The sequence below is a fragment of the Lates calcarifer genome, linkage group LG2 (assembly GCF_001640805.2).
Source record: "Lates calcarifer isolate ASB-BC8 linkage group LG2, TLL_Latcal_v3, whole genome shotgun sequence".
Classification (NCBI taxonomy): domain Eukaryota; kingdom Metazoa; phylum Chordata; class Actinopteri; family Centropomidae; genus Lates; species Lates calcarifer.
The window spans coordinates 10,399,261-10,412,936 of record NC_066834.1 but is presented as its reverse complement, the minus strand read 5'-3'; positions in this window follow the sequence as shown (position 1 = coordinate 10,412,936).

The window sequence follows — 13,676 nt, the reverse complement described above, 5'->3', positions numbered from 1 at the left end:
AGACTATTCAGTCTATTGCCAACCAACACTCAGCCACTATACTTTATCCATTGAAAAATAAAACAAGATTTTTTTAAATCACATTCTTACTGGATATTTTACATTAAACTTAATGTTAAAGCACAAAATTGTATTCTTGGCAACATTCACATTTGAAACCACATGGGAAACTGAGTGTAGATAATGTAGCTTATCTTTCTACTGATGCTCTCATCAGCATGCACAGTAAATACACTTAACATTGCACAGTAAAACACAGTTATGCATTATTCAACCACTCCTCATCAAGTCTTGTTTTGCTTCCCAAGTCAAATATGGGATGAAATCCTTTTATTTTTCTGGATTTTATATCTTGTTAGAAAACAAAAGAAATTCTTGTGGTTGGTGTTGATCAATTTGGAAAAGGATGTTAGAGCCCTCAGACTGAAATAGTAACAGCTTCAGCACATCCAAGATAGTCACAGTTGCATGTGACAAAACATATCATAACACACACCCACCCACACACAAACATATGTATTTGTGTGTGTCCATGTAATCACATTATATAGACTATATGGATAGCAGACACAGGGTATTTGGACACTTATGGGTTGCAAGTAACACAATCACTATGCTCTCACTCTCTTCAGTTGTCCCCTTTAACTTAACAATCTGTTAATTTTGACCGATTTAAGCTGTCAATTAGAGATTCAACTATAACATCTGACTGAAAATGCAAAAGATAATATTTCCAGCAACATGAGGATCTGTGAAAGGTTTTGAGCTACTTAACAGTTAAAAATATTTAGTTTAAATTAGCAGATTAGTAGATTTTTAGCAGATTTTTTGGCCACTTGGGGCAGCAGAAGCAAATTCCACAAACAACATTGATACTGTTTAACCTTGAAGTAGATTTGGTGAACTTGTTAGCTTACTATTGGTCATTGTCAGACTGGCCCTTGTGCATACCAGGACAAATCCTGGTGGGCCACTGCATCAGTGGGTCGGTGGACCGTTAAAAAATCCATAAAGTTTTTACTGGCTCTGTCAGTCTCTTTACCGGCCCTCTGTGTGTGCCTGTCATTCAGGGTGCGCATGAGAGCAAGCTGCGTTCGTGTTCTGGGACTGGGCTAAAACCCAGATGCAGAGAGAATATACAAGCTGCACAAAGAAAGGCATCAGCGAGTTGCAAGTGTTTGCGCCCGGGGCCTTCTCGCTAAGAGGCACCCCCACGCCTCTACTGTACACTGTCAAGTAAATCTATTTGGCTGCATCCTAGCTGCATAAAGTGTCACTTCAAAATGAGCTATTGGATTTATTAACTAAGTGTATTGTATGAGCCCTGGGAGTCCTCCTCCTGACTCATTTAGCTTCGCGGGAATGTGCGTCATTCACCTCCCCCTCATCACCTTCCCCCCAATTGGAGTTCAAGGTTCTGTCATGCAAACTACTTTTTGCCAAATCAAATTTGAATGGATTGGAGGGATGACAACCATTCCCAGTGAATGGATTTGCAAGGGACTTAGTTCCTTCTTGGCACACATCCCCCGCTTCAAGAGGCAACCACAAGACAGAGCGCCTATGCAGCTGCTGCCGCACATCTCAGCTACCACAGTGGAAATATTTCGTTTTCCTGCAGTGTATTTCATACATAACGTGATTAGATGCATCCAGTGGAGATCTGGCAGACATGCTTCTAATCCAGTTACCTCCACATCTGGATTAAATTAACTGCAAGCCAAGTAGATGTTGGATAATACATTGTTTTACGCATATTTTATAATCAAGCCAGAACCTTGTTTATATGACATCTGAGGAATGGAGGTTATTTGCTCAAGGGAAATGATTGGATGACTACATTATTACATTAGACCTTACTTTGAACCTTAAAGGTAAAATGGTTTATCTCAGCATGCAATCAGAGAAAAGAGCTGCAGTATGAGCGATTTAACAACTCTACATCTCAAACAGTTTATAGAGAGCAGACTGTGATTGCTTCTGAAGTCAGAGATTTTGAGACAGCCTCTGCCGTCCAGTTGAGCACAACTGGTGCTTTTAGCTTTGAGCAGGCTGACAGCTTCACCGCTGTTCAACAGCACAACATGACAGCAATATGTTAGCCCATCTTAACTGTCACTTTTAGGTTCCATAAGCATGTGGTTGCCACACAGCTTTCGCCTTTTTCCTGGTTGTCCTTTCTGCATCCTTTGGGTTCTTGTAAAATGTAGCTCTTGGAGGTGCCCTACAAATGGATGTCTGGGAAAATTATGATTTTTTAATGCCCTCTGCTGGTGTCTCGTTGTTGCTAATTGATGCTATTAATAATGCTGTGATTTATTTTACCACTGAGTATTTCAACTCAGTCTAGCAATTGAAATGAATTAAAAAACTATTGAGAACACAAGGGGAAGCCTTTAAGCCACAGATATCCTCATCTTTTGATCATAATGAATATAATTATCTAATAACATTTTACTTTCATTAACAAAAGAACAGGCACTGGAAAACTATGAAAACTTCAGGCCTTGCAGTAGAGTGACAAAAAAAAGAAAAGACATTTGTTGTATTCTGCATTATCAGTCCATAATGACAATAGTCATTCATTGCAGCCATACTATGGGTTTTTCTCAGGTGCAGGTGCAACATAATGAACTGAAATGGACAAAAATGCATGCTTGCTAACAAAATACTGCCCCCCAAAAATTCAAAAACGTGTACTAAATGACAAGACAGCCTTATTTTAGTACAGTGTCTTCATTAGCCTGACTGAACCTCAGGGCTGGTAATTAATGAAAGTACTAAAGTAACATTTTCACAATAGAGATGACTAAGACAGCGAGTCAGAGCAGAGATACAGTACAAAGCAGTGTGGGGGTGAGGGACATCTCTGTATTACACCTTTAATGAAAGGAATTAAAGGCTCTTTTTCTTGCACATTCAAGTTTTCACAGATTTACGCCTGATCTCTTACATAATATTTTATTGTACAGAGAGTGAACTATCACATCTTCTCTATCACAAGATTGAGTGCTATGTGTGATTTTTTTTAAAAAATAGACATTATTAGAGATACATGTCTTACTTACCTAAGGATTCATTAAATCAAAACACCGTCACACAGATTATGGCTGATATTTGCAGTTTTGCTTTGAGATTCTGGCTTACAAAACCACAAATGTGCCATGGGATTGCAGGGAAGCTATACTTGCTGTAACAATGCTTTCTTGTTGCTATTTCATTTGCAAATATATGCAAATCTTGTAGACACTTTACATTTGTGTAATTTCTGCTCAAAAGAGAAAATGTCCACTTTGTTGTATTTTGGATTGCATTGTTTGTCCTACTTTCCTCCACACCAACTTGGCATGCTGAAGCACCCACTCAGCACTAGCCCACAGTGTCTGGCAGAGACATGTGTCTAGCTCACATTTCTGCAAGCCTCCCTGCCAGTTATGCTTTCTAGGGCCACAGTCAAACAAGAGGGACCGGGTCCCCACTATCCAAGCTCACAGTGACAGAGTCTGCCCGCGAGGGAGCAGATCACACTCCACGCATGTTTCTTTCTCTTTTTTTTTTTAAACTCTTGAATTAATGAGTATGCGGCAAGATTTATCATTAGGGCTTGTTTGTGTCAAGTATTTTATAATAAGAGTGATCGTTTGAGACCAGCTGTTCCAGTAGCATGCAAACACACTGGGAAGTAAATTTTTTCCACATTAATTCTTCACATTCCAAGTCCATATTTGCGACGAAACTTGGCAAGTGATTGTTGAATCATGAAACATACGCTTATATATTCTACAGCAGTCAGGGTGGAAATGAAAAATACATGACTTTCAGATCTGAGATTTCGTTGCACCTCTCTGGTGAAAAGAAAGCTGTGTAAAGCATCTGGCTTCCTGACAGTGGGACTGACCACCCCTGCTTTGACGTCAGAGTTTGGAATAAACATCACTGCTAGGTACAATACACTGAAGATGAATTTTCAAATGTATTACTATCATCACAGCCTCTAGAAAACCACCAGGCATGTGTTAATTCAAACAGCGAGAGGCATACAGATGATTATCTTTTTTTCTGCAGAAGGTGAATGATAAAAAATGAATTCATGAGCTCACAGAATCTTAAGGTCTGCAGCCTTGCAGGAATAACAGAAGACCGGGCTGAGCGCTACAAACGCCTGTGAAGCTGAGGTAATAATTTAGACGTGCCGCCAGAAGACAGGTCTTACTGAGCTCTTAGGAAACCATGACGGCACCTCATCTGTCAACTGTCATCCTCCCTTCAGCCCATCTCCTGGGCCCGGCTGGAGAGCATCCTCCGTCTCTCCTTGCCCACATAGACAGACACATATATGATGGATGAGGGGAGGACTCACACAAGCCTCACTCTTTCAAGAGAGCATGACTCCATTTACACCTACAACATTACCAGTGAGCACTGTCTGGCTGGTGGATCCCAGTGTTGTCCTTATCCTGACTGGTCTTATGAACAAATGCAGACAGATGTAGGGCACACTCAGCTCCATTTTTGGGCACTCTAATCTTAACGCTGGTGTTAAAATGCAAGCAGATGCAACTGTCTCAAAGAGCTGGTGCCATTAAGAAGGAAAAACATGTATTAGCATATTGAAGTGTTCCTTCCGGCACAAGAATAAAAAAGTTAAAAATAGTGAGTCACAGTAAGATCTGCATCGCACTTATTTGACTGTAATTTGTCATGAAATAATCTTTGGAAGTCTATTAGGCTGACTGTAATACTATTTAATTCAGCTGACTTTAGGCAGGTATGTAGAGTTTTTGTTCAAATGAGAAAGGTGATTGGTACTTTATAGTATTTAAAGCTGCTTTACTGGCGTCAGCACTGTCAGACTCAGACAGACTTTTACGAAAAAATATGCCATGAATCGTTCCTTACTTTTTAACTAACCTTAATTATGACAGCTGCAATGATTCTTTCTCTCTTAAGAAGTAGTGAGATACAGTGCTTTCACTTTTTACTTGTTCAGATTTGAAAATGTGCATTACAAAGCTCTTTTACAGTTTCTCGGATGGCACAATTGTCAAAGCCTGTTTCATATTTAATATGTTTGCTTTTCATTTTTAGTAAGATAAGTTAGATAAACTGATAATACAGCTGCAGGTAAATCTAGCAAAAGGTGTATAGTGATATTTAATTACTGGATATGTGCTGCCTATGTATGTGGTTGAGTCACTTCTTGAGCTAATTAACATAAGAAGATTTAGAAATACATGTAACCTTAAAAAATAGACAGGATTTAATCCTCTTTAATTATAATAATTTAAAATTAACCATAACAGTTGTTATGCCATGTAAATCACTTTCGCAAGGTGAACATTCTCTAGCTAAATTTACCATAATGCATTGCTTGAATATAGTTAATTTAACTGATGGGGAAACCATGGTGATGTGTTGGTTCAGTCCAAAAACAAACAGTAAAAGACATCATCTCTCTGCTCTTATATTTTCTCATACACAAGAAAGTAAACAGCTTCACAGAAATGTATACAAATAAAAGTATACTTTTTGATGAATCAGGTTAACCAGTGAATTTTGAAAGGTGTTCATCAGTGGTAAAGAATTTTCTCTTAAACTGCAAAGCTGTCCTTAATGGAAACAACTACATCACCAGTGGAAGCAAAACATACATCTCTGTATTTTCAGTATATGGGGACTATATATACTGAGAGACTAAAGACCACAGCAAAATTACTCATTGTCCTGAAAGAGTGACTTAACACCCGGCTGAAAAGCAAACAATGCTTCACTCTGCTTGAAATATGCAAGTCTGCTTCACCTCTGTCCATCCCCTGCATCACGAATGGGTGTGGTCAGAAGTGTGCTATGTGGCACCTGTAACCACACCCAACAGTGATGTCATGGTGCACTAACACACCCTGGAGTACACTTCTACATCATTACAGCTAAAGGTAAGCACTTAACTAAAACATTTTGAGGTGGTGTATATCTAACTTCCAACAGTATCCCAGGCATGGCACATTATATAGAGTCAGTCAAAGGTTTATGACATTTTATATTTTCAATATACATACCCTCTCAAAATACATCAGGCAGCTTTTATGAATTCAAATATCCAACAAATCCTAAAAAAAAAAATACTCATGCGACCATTTCCTGATTTTTGAACACCACAGTTTAAGGCTGTTTAAGTTTAGGCAACAAAACTTACTTGGTTAAGGTTCGGGAAAGATCTGCTTACTAAAACATTGGTGTCGTCATGGTTTAAGGAAACCAGTGCTGACTATATGACATGGGATATGAACTACAGTCTCCTGTGTCAAAGTCAAGTGCTACTCAGAGAAGACAGTCATTACTCTCACAACTGCAAGAGGCAGCTTTTTAGGAAAGTGTAAAGGTCAGGTGTTTCATGAGTTTGAACAAAGGACCAATACTGCAATTTTTCTGTTGAGGACAAACAGCAGTACATCTATGACCACAGGCTCAGCTGTTTGTAGTTGGAATTATCACTTGATAATTATAAGGGAAACAAAATGGCAACGATCCATATTTGACATTAGAGGAATTACATCCAGACATGATTCTTAAAAAAAAGGCAAATCTGTGGGTTTATTCATCCACAAGCAAATAAAACACTGTGTGTCACTGACAGCATGCACTACTGAGGAATGACAGCATGAAGACAACAAACCACACAAACCTCATCAAAGCTCTGCGTCCAAATCAAGACCAAGACCACTGTAAGCTGACATCTTTTCATCACCACAGGTTTTAACTGGTGCAGAACAACAATTTCATTTTATTGTGAATCATTGACAGAGGACTTTAAGGGAAAGAGAGAGTTCATCTTTAGGAAAACTGTTCAGAAATCTGCATTTGCAGGCTGTGACATGGTTGTGAATCAATAACAGTTAATTTTATAAGGAGTCTAGAGCCAATAAGATTGCGAAGATTGTGAACTTTCTTCATTTTACAAATAGAAATGTAAAGAAATCACTGTTATTGTTTGATGTTTTGGAATAAATAATTAGAATCTGTATGAAAATAAATTACCAATATGCAGCCACGAGTAAGACCCAGTTGGTTCACTTCTATGTCAACATTTCAATGCCAGATTGATATGACTGAGAAGAGACACCTCTACAGCCTTAAACATACTCATACGAGATCTGTTGTCACTGGATTTGTGCTGCTGATTTTGTACGTCTAAGTATCTAAACAGATATATTTACTGGGGATGTGAGGCAAGTGTAATGTGCTGTGACGTGAATAAGGAACGTCAGGTGGTGCAGTTATGAAATGTTGATTGTCCAAGTATTTCAGCAAACTGCTGTATGTGCTCATAAAAAAGTCCTTATTTACTGTTGTGAATAATTTCAGCTACGAAAGAACTGAGGCATGAAAGGGTTCAATAAAAGCTATGAAGATGTAATTTTCTTTTAGATGTGGATGTGCAAATTTTCAATAATATATAGTTGTATGTGCCCAAAATCAGCCAGTACGCAGTAATAATTTGACTGCTTAGGTCCTCAGTGTTAATGTGTGTACACTAAACTTCCTCTTCCCTCTTCATCTCCTACTTTTAATATAATATCACAATCCAGCCCACACTTTCTAATAATCCATTATGCATATTTTTGTTGAGTGAGTTAAGCTAATACTCCCACTTTGCCTTTATTAGTTTGAAGCTGGAGGGCCACAGTTATTTAATTTGAAGATCTGCCTTTGTCTCTTTTTATGTCAGGGAAACACTGAGGTTAGCTCTAAAGAGATCCTGGCTTCTAACCTGTTTGTCTTGAACAACACACACTCCGGTGGTTACATAAACTCCAAGCGAATCAGTTAAAATTAACAGGACTGCATTTAAAACAAGTCTGAAAAATTAGATTTTCTTGCCACAGATTTGATCACTTTCAAGAGTAATTATTCATTTTTTTTTACTATTCCTTCCATGGTTATTTAGATATTTATCTCTTTAGAGTTTTTTTTTTAATTTATTTATTTTTTTGCTGATCCTGCGCCTATCGATTGGCTGCACTCAGTTGCAGCTGAGAGGGATGGGTAGGTGGTGCGTGGGCGTTTTATGATCCGTCCTCATCCTCTTTCTATCCTGTAAAGTGCTTAACGACAATCAATCTTAACTCCCCTCCTTAGGAGATAACGTCGACCATGAGGTTGGTATTGATTTGTGAAGAGGCCTCCAGGTGGTCTTTAGTCATTCCACAAACCTCACCTACCCGCCGAGAGAGAAAAACACTGATTTAGAAGGAATCGAGTATCAGTGATGAATTGAGCATGGTAGCATTGATAGTAACATAACATCAGCAATAAGGATTGCATATCTGATAACCCAAGAGACATAACCTCTATTAATTAAATTAGTTGGCTGGTGAATGGGGCAGTTAGATTAGTTGGTTACATAATGAATTGTGCTGCCTGTCTTATTGTCACACAGATTTATGCCCCAGTCACCATTTGTAGGTGAGTATATCCTTCTTCTGACAATCTGAATTAGGCTCCTGTATGGCTGCTCACAGTCTGGATTATGGCACAAAGGACTGTAACATCAGATCCTGTGTATTGATTAATACAACCACCTGATCATACCTGCCATCCATCAGCCATTTTATAGGACTTCAGAGTAGAGAAAATGATCTTGTTAAGGTGACAATTTTATCGTCAAGACAACAAAAGAGCGCTCCCTGATCCCAGATATTTTTTTTTTATCCTCTAAACATTGATTTTGAATATAAATGTGTTTAGCATACAGAGCGATTTTTTTTTCTGAGAGATCAAAATTCAGTGCATGAGTACTGAGAGATCAATGTTGCAGAAGACTGACTTGGCTTGTAAGAGGCAATCCTACAAATGGAAGGTCACTGCTTCGGTCCTTCATGACACCCACTGTCCATTCTGATTAAGAAGGACATTGAGCTGCCACTGCAGGAGCACCACCAGTATCTTAACCTGCTCCTTGATCTTCAAAGTGATAAATGCACAAGTATGTCTGCTTCTTATGAATGTGGAAAGGAACGAATTTTCAATACACGGAATTGAAAAAAAAATTACATATGTCTTATACACACATACACACTTCATATTTCAGCTATCTAAACAGTATCAAAGGAATTAATTTATTATTCAGCTAATATTCTTTTTCATTCCTGGTAATTTTAACACTTCGAAGTGTAAGGATGTTTTATGTATAGGACTCAGGACTGCACCCTACATATCTGACATGACAACATGTTGTCATAGGCTGAACAAATAGGGAAGTGCCATAACTCATTGGGTTCTGGGTTGTTTTATTGTGATGTGCTACAGCGTTTATGACAAAATAACAGGACACACTAAATTCCCCCTTAACTGCTTTCCCTGTGCACTCCAAAGTGCCTGAAGCATTTGCATTAATAACCACCCCCATGCATTTAGTCTTTCTGAGCTGCACTGTAGGTTCATGTGAGGCGGTAAAACTGTCGAGAAAGTTACAGATAAAAGATATAACACCCCAACCCATTTTAGAAGCCTCTCTCTGTCTTCATGTTTATGCTAATGAGCCTCATTATCATGCTTTATAGAAATCTGGGCCCATACAGGAAGTCACATGACCAGGACTTGGGTACACTCTTTTGGAGGTCATTCAAATTCAATGGGGACCTGATGTAATTAATCAAAATAATGTATTCTGGAGAAACAAGGCCTGTTGGACAGCAGTGTTCAACAAAGATGGGAACATGGAGCATATTTGACTGTACGCCAAGATATCCATATTGGCATGGTGTACAAGTCTCCGGCTTTGCATAACTCTTCATTGTTTGCTCCTAAAATAATGTGGCCTAGAACCTATGAGAAGTGCTAAAACATAACTTTTTTTTAATCCTCATTTTTCTTATATTCACTTTCTTTTGCAAAAATGTGTCACAAAAATCAGTGAAGTTTGCATAATTGGCCCGTAGCTGCTTACAAAGCACCCACCAGAAAGACTTAACAGGCTGACTGTTGCTTCAGATACTACTGCATTTATTAGACTTATTGGTTGAAAAATTTGCCTTTGAATTACACCTCACTGACAACATAGTTAAGTTAAAAAACACAAGAGCATTGAAAGGACTAACAAATGGACTGAAGCTGTTAAGTGTTGACATACAAATCTATTTTTCTCTTTGGTTTCCACTTGTCTTTGCTTCAAATTAAGTCAGTGCATGAAATAAATTATCCACTGTTTTTTTCCTTCCACATCAGTCACAAAAGAAATTAGGCTTTTGTGACCAAGCAAACAAAGGATTCTCTTTGACCTACATACACATAACACCACACTATACACTTAAGGGTACTGCATAGGTAGTTTTTATACATAGTGTCTGCTCACTAATGCCACATAACCTTATTTTGATACTGGTAAAAGACAAAACTGTCACATTAGGTAGTGGTCTTGTTGCTCCCAGAAGCATCTGAAACTGGCACCTTTCCACCCACTTCAGAGTGGAAACATTTACAGCTTTCACAGCCATATTACCAGCTGAGTTTTTTCTTTCTTTAATCCAGAAAGGGGCTTTAGTGTAATATGCATACACAGAAATGCCACTTCAATTATCTGGAACTGCTGTAATGAGAGGAAACACGGTCCATTAAGGTTCATCCTCCCACGCTGCTCACTGTGATCACTGAATACTAACAAAATAATATGAAATAAAAAATAAAAATACAAAATAAATTAAAATGCCTGGCAAGTTTTCTGAGGGGGGAGTTTCTCTTGAGTCACATGCACTGACAAATCAAAGCAGTAACATGTCCCTCGCTCTTGTACACTGGCTTTAAAATCTTGAATACTTGAATAAATGAGTTAAGAAACATACTGAATACAGATGCTTTGATACTGGGCACCAGGGGACACCAAAAGATTGGACGAGTATATGCTATGGCCTTCACAGTCACCAGATTGAACATGTACTGAACACATGTGGAAGATCTGGGACTGATGCGTTACACAGCACCCTCCAAAACCATTAAAAATTAATGTGTATTAGAGGAATGGTGCTCTATCCCTGCAAAAGAGTTGCACAGACCTGCTGAATGAGTTCCATTGACACTCAAAGATGCTTGTGGTGAAAAAAAAAAATTGTAGAAAAACTCTTAATTCTATGCTATAAAAGGAGGGCCAGGCATATTTCATCTTATCACATTCATTTAGCAAATCCTTTTGTCTAGCAACTTATATTCTGTTCCATACATACATGTCTTGCTCAAGGTCACTTGGATATATAGTCAGGAGGAGGCAGGGATCAAACCCCTTAACCTACCCCAGTAGGAAGATGTAACTGAGTACATTTTCTGTAGTACTGAACATAAATACAATGACAAGGAACTTTACTTCAGAGTATTTCAATGTATTCAAATTTATACTCCTCTTTTTTTTGACAGATATACAGACAAGCCCAGAATGAGAGGAAAAACAGGAAGACAATGCACCCATCCATTTAGGACAAAATAAGATAAGAAGACAGATTCATGTAAGATTTTCGTAAAATACAGTGTATTATTATATATTACACCCTAATAGTACATAAAATGCTCAAAAATAGTAGCTTACATAGTCGTCTATTAAGGTTTTGAATGTAGGACTACAGAGTAGTTGGCATTGGCTGGCTTATTTTACAAAAGTACTTTGTCCATCACTGTCCTCAACTACAGCTTCCCTAATCTGCAGCCTAATTACCTAGGTTCAATTCATTCTACCTCACAACAAAAGTTTTGTGCATTCTATTGAAATATTATTTTTAGCAAGTATGAGACCAGGTCACCAAACAGGTCAGCTGAATCCAAGCAACTAATTTAAGGCAGGTGACGTCCAATCATGCTGCATGTGAGGAGGATCATAATCTCTCATAATCTTTAAGGTTCATGATCATGTCACAAAATCTCATCAGACAGATGGTGACCAGGCCAAGTCCCCAAAGAGAAGATCAGGACCTCTGTAACCATTTCACTGTGCACTTCTGAGAGGAGGTGGCATCTCCTGTCTGTTGGGATACAGGTACTACATGCTCTACTTGATACTAATAATGCAGTCCCTCAGCCTGTCTTTAATGGAATTTAGGCCAAACGTGACAGGAATACTTCCCTCTTCAAAGTCATGCAGTCAGCTGCACAGATAGTCTCTCGTTCATCGACTGTTGTGGTAGGGATGCAAGGAGTCAAGCACACTCAGCCTTTGCTCTCTGCGTGGGCCTCATCTTCTGGATATCTGTCTCTTTGGGGGCGGCCATTTTAATATTCAAACCAAGCAGAGAGAACAAGTGCAGAGGGACAGCGGCCATTTGAATAATTGAAGAGGCTCGATAGCGCTGGAGGATCCTCTCTCTCTTTCGCTAACTCTCTCTCTCTCACCATATTTTCTCTCCCATCTTTTTTCCAGCCCAGCTTCTTGAAGTTTGTCCCAGAAAGCAGTCTGGGACATGTGCTACCACAGCAGCCGATCCAACGATCCCAATAGGCTGATGGAAGAAGATGTAAAAGAAGGAAAAAGGAAAAGAAGTGTCTCATAGAGAGAAAGAAATATAAAGGCCAAATCTATTTTGACAGAAAAGTGGCTACGGACCAAAATGTGGGATAAAAAAGAATCAACTAAAGCCATCTCTGCCCATAATTTGTTAAACATTTTTACATACTGTGGCTTTCCCCATCTGTGTCCTTCAATTTGTTTGACAGACTTTAGAGCCAGGATGTCTAAATAAGTCAGTGAAAAGAACCTTCTTCCTCCCAAAAGACTGAATGAAGCATGAAGCCGTTTTAAATTTTCAATATTCTTTCTAATTTTTGTCACATCTCAAGCAGTTATATGAAAACTATCGGATGCTCAGTGAAGATAGTAAAAATTCATATGCATTGTGCTCCTTACTAATCATGTGACAGCCCTTTCTTAAGTATGATTGCAAGTTCAAATCTATCCAGTTGTATTTGCATTTAGGAGACCCAAGCAAAGCTAGGCATAGCCTGACATGTTTTGATCAAGTATTTAAGCTGAACTAGCTAGAAAATGTCTGTCCATCTGCATTCAAAAACTTAAATTAACCCTGACAAAAATGTTATTAATGTGCATCAAGATTCAGTTAATCACACAACATTCAAGCTTGATGGAATCTTTTAGTAAAAATGCATAGGAACCCGTGTCTGATCCAAACTACTTCCAAATTTGCCTTCTGCATAGAAAACAGAAGTAATAGAGGCTGTCAAGCTGTCAAATATGCTTCAAACTCTTTGTGTTGATTTACCACCCAGAAGTCATTTGTGGGCTGGAAATGTTTGGCATTGACACTGAGTATTACAGTTGCAGGGATTCAAATAAGGCTAAATAAGACATACAGTATATTTATATTGTCCTTGTATGAAAAACATTGTAATGAGGAAGTACATTGTTGAACCAGCATGTGTTTGACATTGATTTGATGGTGCAGATCTGCTGAGGCTTTCATTTACAGCAACACAGGGTGTGTGTATCCCTCCCCTTGTTCACTGCACTTTTCTTTTTCTTTTTTTTCTGCTCAGGAGATGTCGAGGAATTAAAATTAATATTTCATCAAAGCCTGAATAAAATGCTGATAACAGAAAATATATCAAATGTATCTGTAGTGTTTGTAGTGGAGAAAATATCTTACAGTTATGTAACTGTTACCACATTAATATTAGTGCAACGT